Here is an 8165-nt window from a genome sequence, read left to right on the forward strand (position 1 = left end):
GTTGTACGCTGAAAAATTGACCGGAGCTAGAGGACGCATAAGTCTGGCTCCTATAAATGCTATGAATCGTGCTGCCAGTATTGGTTCTTTAGAATTTCGTACTGCTATCAGTGGTATAGGCTCATCGCGCGGACCTTCACCGTTAACAATCGGTAATTCGGATACCATACCTTTGGCGGTCGCATTCCATGAGATTATACATGCCTACTTTAGAGGTGGTGATGATTCTCGTTGTTGTGAAGTAATGTAGAATGTTTAATGGTCTCTTTTGCCGGAATGTAACGCTTTAAATTGTTTTGATTGTTTAAAAGTTGATATAATGGTTTTATTTTTTAACGTTTGGAATTCTAGATCGTTTATGCATGTATATGCACATATGCTGATAAAACCTTGAAATTTATATTCCTAAAATCTAATTTTCGTAAATAGGCTAATTTTAAGTTAACAGCCTGGAAACGCAACTCCGTTAAATGGGATGTTTGTATCAGAGCTTTAATTACATCTCTTTGAGTAAGAGGAACATTATCCAATGGTCGATTGGCTTGCATTATTTGACTCTCTAATTGGCTAACTAGACATTCAAGACCAAAAAATTTCGCTTCTTCCAAACCTTACACCAGAAAAACAAATGTTATGGGGAAATGATTTCATATTGTATAGAAAATAACCCGTAGTAGTTGAACTCGAAATGAAAAATTGTAGCTGAGTTCGAAATATGAAACAGCTGTAGAATGTATAGAAAATAATCCGTGGTAGTTGAGTTTGAAATGAGAACGATTTTGGTTTTTATGCAACTGAAACTGGGCGAATTACCTTTAACAGATGGTGAAGCTTTCATTAATGGATCCATTTCATATGCTGCTCAATAGCATTGGCTGTTCTCGGGTATTAAAAACAACCCTGCGATTTCTCTAGTCTAAACATATGGTAATTTGTATAAACTATGTGAAGGGGAACTTCGTATTTCACAACTTTAGAGAGGAAGTAAATGAGCGAACTTCGAATTTCACAACTATAGAGATTAAATAAATGAACGAACTTCGAGTTTCACAACTTTAAAGAGTAAGTAAATGAGCGACCATAAAAATATATAAAACTACATGTGCACAAAAATAAATACGGCATTTTTAATGATGATGAAATGGAAAATTACAAGGGGAAACTAGATAACGGTTCTTACCAAAAAATTTGCCTAGTCGAAGTTTATATAAACTCAAATTCATTTTAGAAGTGGACTTAGATGTTCACGGTAGTTAATAATTGAAAAAAAAAAAAAAATTTTAAAGGAGGAACAAAAATAAATGTATATTTCTTTTTCAAAATAGAGAAGCATAAATAAATAGTTAAGTATTTAAATTGAATAAAATTGACAAATTAAAAGTGAATAGAAAATTAACTTAGTGCAGAAGGACAATTGAGAAAAAAAAAATTAAATGAAAGGAATAAAAAAAATTTAAATTTCTTTTCTTGTGGAAAAAAAATGTAAAAAAACCCTAAAAATACCAAAAAAGGCGTCAAAAAAACCTAAAGAGATAAAAAAAAGCTTGTCTCGAGAAAAAATTTCTAAAAATATTGCTTCAACAGTTTATTGGCGGTAAGTATATTTAATTCCCTCTATTTTTTATGTATTGCGCGTATTATTACATTTTTATTATCACTATTTCCACACAGTGGAAACAATAAGAGTGGGTTTTTTGAAATATGTTTTTTGGAATTCGCAATAATAGTTTACGAAATAGCAATAACGGCGAATAGTAATTAACATGGCGACAAATGTCTTGTTAGCGCAAGATCGTGGATCTTAAGTACGCAGAATTAGCTTACACGTCGCTTTCAGACGCTTTTAGACCAACAACCACGCAAAACAATAATAGCTTTAATTTACTCTACAAGCGTTGGGGATATGCTGTGCAAATGTCTTAATTTGAATAACTACTTATGAGACCGATTTAGCATCATTTGCACAACGCGAACATGATCCTAATTTATCTACACGTCGCTCATTGCCGGGCAGCATATTTCTAACAACAAAATTTGTTTGTCTTAATTGTCGCAAAATTCTTGAAAAACAAATATATAACATAAATATATAACATAATTTGATCTTTCGGTAATCAAGTTCCCATAACCTTTTTAGGTTTTTTTTTAGGTTATTGCTAATAATGAAATTGCATTTTTATGGTTTAAATTTTGTACGCACAAAGTGTGTTAAATAAGTATCTTAAGTTGTAAAAAAAGATCTATTCATACGTAATTGTTTTTTCCTTCTTTTAATTAGCGATAGGCGGATGGCTCAAATTTTAAATTTCTTTATTAAATTACAATTTTTTTGAAAAGAATCAAATTTTTATTTTAGTTAAGAAAACCAATAAGAAAGAATTACGTTTTTTGCTTTGCTGTTGTAAAGTGATTGTTTTCAGATTTTTGATTTGTCTTATCATGAATAGCTATATTGCAAAACAACCTCGAAAAAAATTTTGAAATTTCAATCCGTCGGGACATGCCATAAACTTTTCGACAGTTGTAACACGGTTTCGATAGAATATGATTTCAAAAAATCGAATATGGATTTTTTTCAAATTATTTTTGCTTTTATTTTTTTTATTAATAAGGAAATTTTGTTTTGTACCCGAACGTAACTTTAATATACTCATATTATATTTATATATTTATGCTATATTTGAGATATTACAGGTACTATAAGATATTATAAGCAAGAAGAAAATTGAAAAAATGAAAATATGTGCGTTTATCATACAATCACGAATGAAATACGATATTAAACTTTCTTTTTCGTTTTGTATGAAAAAATGATCTTTTATCTACTTTTAAATACGAACCAAACTTTGTTTACAAATAAAGTAAACATTGCAATTATTTTTAATGTACCTCTTAATTTTAAGTAAAAATTTAGGGACTTTACAGAATACCAGCGACAGTGATGACGATGTACAGCAAATTTTTCATCATTTTTCTTATTTATTAAAAGCAACTCTGTGCTCTCTTCATTCTCTACACGTAGTACTTTTTTTATAAACGGTGTAAAGGAAAAAACAAGCTAACGGCTTTCTGTGAAACAGAATAAATTTGGCAAGCGCGAAAAGAAGTGATTTAAATTGAATAATTGAGAAATTAAACAAAACATATCACAAAAAATTATAAAAAAAATTGCGAAATAAAAATATATAGACGCACCTATAGTTTTTTTGTATACAGTAAAAGCTTCTTATTCGAGGGGTATACGTTCGATAAAAATGCCGTGAATACAGAAACCGGTATAACGGAATGGTAATTTATATGAGATTATAGGGGATACGTTCCTAGGTGACAAAATAAAAGAAATCAAACATATAAAAAAATCAATTTAATTGAAGTTTTTGAACATTTTGATTAATTATTTTAAGGCTTAAGCAATGGTTTGAGGAATTTTGTAAATTTGCTTTGCTTGGCAGTTTCTAAAAGCTCATTCAATTCAGACGGATACGCAGCAGTCGCATTAGCAATTTGTCTCTTAAAAATAAGACTTCGTTACATAGACGGATCAATGTTCATAAGGAAATAGCCAAACCCATTTGCCATTCTTAAACCTTCACTAAGATTTTTCAAGTTAAATGTCGCGTTTCCAGTGCTTGGTAAAGCCTCTTCTTCAATGGGCGGTGAATTTAACATTTCCTCCAGGTTGGTTTCAGTCAAATGTTCATCTTGCGATTCAAGCAACTCCTGAATGTGACTTGATTCTATCTGTTCGAACCCATCTTGTCCTATTCCATTCGCGATTTCGGCTATGTTTGCTGCCAAAGTTTAAACTTGCACAAATTCTTCGTCATTTTCCGTAGTCAGAGCATGTTACAGTTTTATCCAGCGTGACTTTAATGTGCGTGGCTTCAATTCTTCCAATGATTCTTTTTGTTTATGACGCGTTTTGCTACGTCAAATTTCTTCCTGCATAGAGCTTAAAGGCCTGGATTATGCCTTGGCCCATAGGTTGAAACACAGCTATCGTGTTGGGAGGTAAAAATTACACTTTTATGTTTGCATGCATAGTTTCAAGTTCGCGAGGATGACTTGGTGCATTGTCCAAAACTAGACGTGCTTTAAAGTCTAAATTCTCTTTTTTTAAATAAGTTTCAACTTCAAAAACAAAACAATTCCGCAACCAGTCACAAAAAATCCGTGAATAAAGAAATTTATAGCCGCGAATATGGCAATTGGGTCGCATTTTTTTAATTCGCGAATAGTAAAACCGCGAATAAAGGCAGCGCGAATAAGGAGCTTTTACTGTATATATCAAATTAAATGTGTTAAAATTTTTAAGTATATTTCAAATTTTATGTGTTAAAGTTATTAAATATATCTCAAATTAAAATTGTTAAGTATATCTCAAATTTTATGTGTTAAAGTTATTAAATATATTTCCTATTTTGTGTGTTAAAATTCTTAAATATTAGCTTGGGGAAAAAGAAATCCATTATTTTGATATGAACTTCAGGACTTTATTTAACATGCTTCGGATTGTTCGATTTGGGTCAAATATGCACCGTTTTGTTGTATGATTTGTCGCCATTTTAAAGGTAACTTTAAAATGCCTCTCTCATAGAAGTCCTGGGCTCTATTTTCAAAAAATTCTAGTAGTCGACTTTCACAATCCTCCCTACATTCCAATTTTTTATCATTAAAGAAATTTTGCAATGCAAGAAAAAGATGATAATCGCTTGGTGCCAAGTCCGGACTGTATGGCGGATGCATTAAAACTTCCCAACCAAGCTCCCGAAGTTTCTGGCGAGTCACTGTAGATGTGTGTGGCTTAGCGTTGTCCTGGTGGAACACTTCTCCTGTTGGCCAATTCTGGCCGTTTCTGGTCAATCGCTATCTTCAAATGGTCCAGTTGTTGACAGTAGAGATCAGAATTTAGCGTTTGGCCATATGGAAGCAACTCATAATAAATAATCCCCTTCCAGTCCCACCAAATGCATAGCAAAACCTTCCTGGCCGTTTGAGGTGCTTCACTGCTCTTTGACCACGATCGTTTTCGCACAGGGTTATCATATGTGATCCATTTCTCATCTCCAGTCACCATCCGTTTAAGAAATGGGTCTATCTCATTCCGTTTGGCCAAGGCTTCGCAGATGGAAATTCGATCCATCATGTTTTTTTCTGTTAATTGGTGTGGCACCCAAACATCGAGCTTCTTTCTGAATCCAGCTTTGTGTAAATGGTTTAAAACTGTTTTATGGTCGATTTTTAGCTCCTGGGCGATGTTACGACTGCTAACATGCCGGTCAACTTCGATCATTTCTCCGATTTTATCGACATTTTCGACGACCGGCCTACCTGTGCGAGGTGCATCTTTAACATCAAAAATTCCTGAACGGAATCTACGAAACCAAAATTGCACATAATTGGCTGTTACAGTATCGGAACCATAAACACCATTCACAATTTTAGCCGCCTGGCTTGCATTTTCGCCTTTGTCAAAGAAAAACTGTAAAATGTACCGAATTTTCTCTTTATTCACTTCCATTTTTAACACGCTGTAACTCACAACTGAATGCACCAAACAAAAAACAGCAAGAGAATTTTTTTTACTGCGAAATGTCACCTTTCCAACGAGTATAAATCTGAAATTGTTTGATCGATACTTTACGAGAAATCTATCAGTGCAGCCATCTACCGAAAAAATAACGGATTCCTTTTTCCCCAAACTAATATATAACAAAGAAAATAAGTACTGGCATGTGTACTTTTAATTATTTGCAAATTCATTTGTTACCAAGGAGTCCCATCTGAGATTCACATAGTTTTCCTGGGAATTTCGTTGGTGTCTTCTTATTTATTAGTAATAATAATAATAGAATTAGAACGTCCACAAAAAAATTCATATTGGCGCCCCTGCAGCAATGTTGTGCCAATAGACAAATGGACAGACGACTAGGCGGACATGCTAAGGTGCATTTCAAATTTAAAACTGGCCAAGAATTTGCATACTTTACTGGGTTTTTGAAGCTGATTTCTGCGCGTTATAGAGATAGGTGTGGTGAATTTTTTTTCATTTTTTTCCATGAATGGTATAGCATAGCCCACACAATTTGCGATCAAATTTTTGTATATTTATTTACTATAGTTTGTGAGAAATGAACAAAAAACCAATTTTTCGTACCTTTTGGAAAACAGAGGGCTTCTCAGCTTACGTGGTACTGAAGGCGGTTTGCCACATTTTCAATACCAATCTGCGTGCAAGAACTTCCAATTTTTGTGCCATATTTGACGACGATAGTTTGCTTCTTGGAGCAGGTTGCTGGTTCTTCTTCCTTTTTGGTGCAGGTTGCCTGTTCTTCTTTCATTTTGGAGCAGGTTGCTTGTTCCTCTTCCATGGCCAAACCAATTATTTCACGTATTACTTTAGCTTTTTTTAAGCTTTAAAGCATGTTGCAGCACAGCTTCTTTACAGCCACAAAGTTGTAAGAACAAATTTCAGTATTATAACTGTCAAATTGACGACATTCACCTAACGTAACGTGTCCCCTTATCGGTACTAAATGATTATCTATACACAACTGTTTAGCACCAAAGCCTGAGCAATTGAGTTAAAGAATTCAAATGATGATGAGTGATAACACCGCCTGCGTTAGTAAATCTTAAAACCAAAATGAGATTACAAAAAAGTAAAGAAATGCAAAAATAATCTACTTTTTGGCTGCATATGGTAGAAACGAACGACTTTCTGTTACACAAGTAGTAAAAAACGACCCACATTTCCAATCGCCTTGGCACAATTTCAATTCATCTTCTGTGGCAAGACGATAAACTGGAAATAGGTGCTCTATAGAATGATTCTAAAATTACAATATCAATAGCTTTCTTGGTTTTAATATACTTTCACTATTTTTGGAGAGGTGCTAGAGAATATATATCCCGACAATTGGCATACACCAGCCAACGTCTTTTCAACGTCTTATGTCATCCCAATAATGAAAAGCGTCGGCTATCCACTGTCTAGCAAAAAGTAAATTAATAGAAAGAAATTTATTAACTTTGTACACAATCATTGGATTGATTTTACTTTGTGATTTCTTTACTTAGACCCATGAAGCTGGTACCCGGACGAAAAATGCCGGCAGCCACATAGCTGGTAGTATTTTCACTAAAACGATCGGCTAACATAGTTGTTTCGGCATTTGGAAATCTTTCCAGTAACTGCAAAGCGGTAGTTAAGCCCACTACTCCACATCCTATAACGCCCAAGTGCTTTTTGGTTTATTTATAAATGAATTCACTTCATACTGATAACTTAACTCGTTTACTTATTTCGCTAATTCTTATCAAGGGAACCTGCTTGTTATCGTCATGTGCAGCGTGGATTATATAGCATTAATAATTCATTAAAAAATAAAATAACACCGTTGCTTCATGGAATAAATATTCTTTAGGAGTCTTAACAATTAACTGAAGCAATAAGTAGGTGTGCCGCCATATTAGTTCATATTATATGCACCATCCCTTTTGTAAATTTTTTGGGTTTTTTTTTTATTTTGGGTAAAGCGAAATATAAGAAATACCGGCGTCAACAGGTTATTTGTTGGAAAATTGGATTAAATGATTTTTATTGAAGTCAGGTTTTCTCCCTATATTCTTAATTATACTATTGATATATTCTACATAATTGAAATGTTATTGGCATAATCTGCTGCAATATTGGTGTTTGTAAATGCGTTCGCAGGTTGTAGTCTGCAAATATTATATTCAAGGTGATATATGACGGATACCACGATCTGGTGGATTAATTGTTTCTTAATAATACCAGCGATATGGATATCAAATAAAAGAGGTGCGTTTACATATTGTGAGGAGCCAAAGTCGTCCCTCGTTTTGGCCTCACGGGCTCTCCGCCTCTGGCGGGAGGAGACTGCTAGACAAAGTTAGAGAGTAAGCTAGTTTAACATAGAGAATAAGAATAGAATAAGAATAGTGTAAGATTAAGAATAGATTAGGAGTAGAATAAGAATAGGTTAAGACTAGGGTAGAGCAGAATAAGTTAGAATAATTTAGAGCCCCAGCGAATGGGCCGAAAGGTCCTCACTATAAGTATAATAATAATTAGAGTCCTCTATTAAAAATATTTTCTTTATGCTTATTTTCATTTAAAAAAAAACAAAAAAATGCTTAAA

The 8165-nt window shown here is 33.5% G+C and overlaps 1 pseudogene; it reads right to left on the reverse strand.

Annotated features, from left to right (window-relative positions):
- Nucleotides 1-356: 356 nt before the first annotated feature.
- Nucleotides 357-7251, reverse strand: LOC119641842 (annotated as a pseudogene).
- Nucleotides 7252-8165: the final 914 nt, after the last annotated feature.

Source organism: Glossina fuscipes, unplaced genomic scaffold (genome assembly GCF_014805625.2).
Source record: "Glossina fuscipes isolate IAEA_lab_2018 unplaced genomic scaffold, Yale_Gfus_2 182, whole genome shotgun sequence".
NCBI classification, from domain to species: domain Eukaryota; kingdom Metazoa; phylum Arthropoda; class Insecta; order Diptera; family Glossinidae; genus Glossina; species Glossina fuscipes.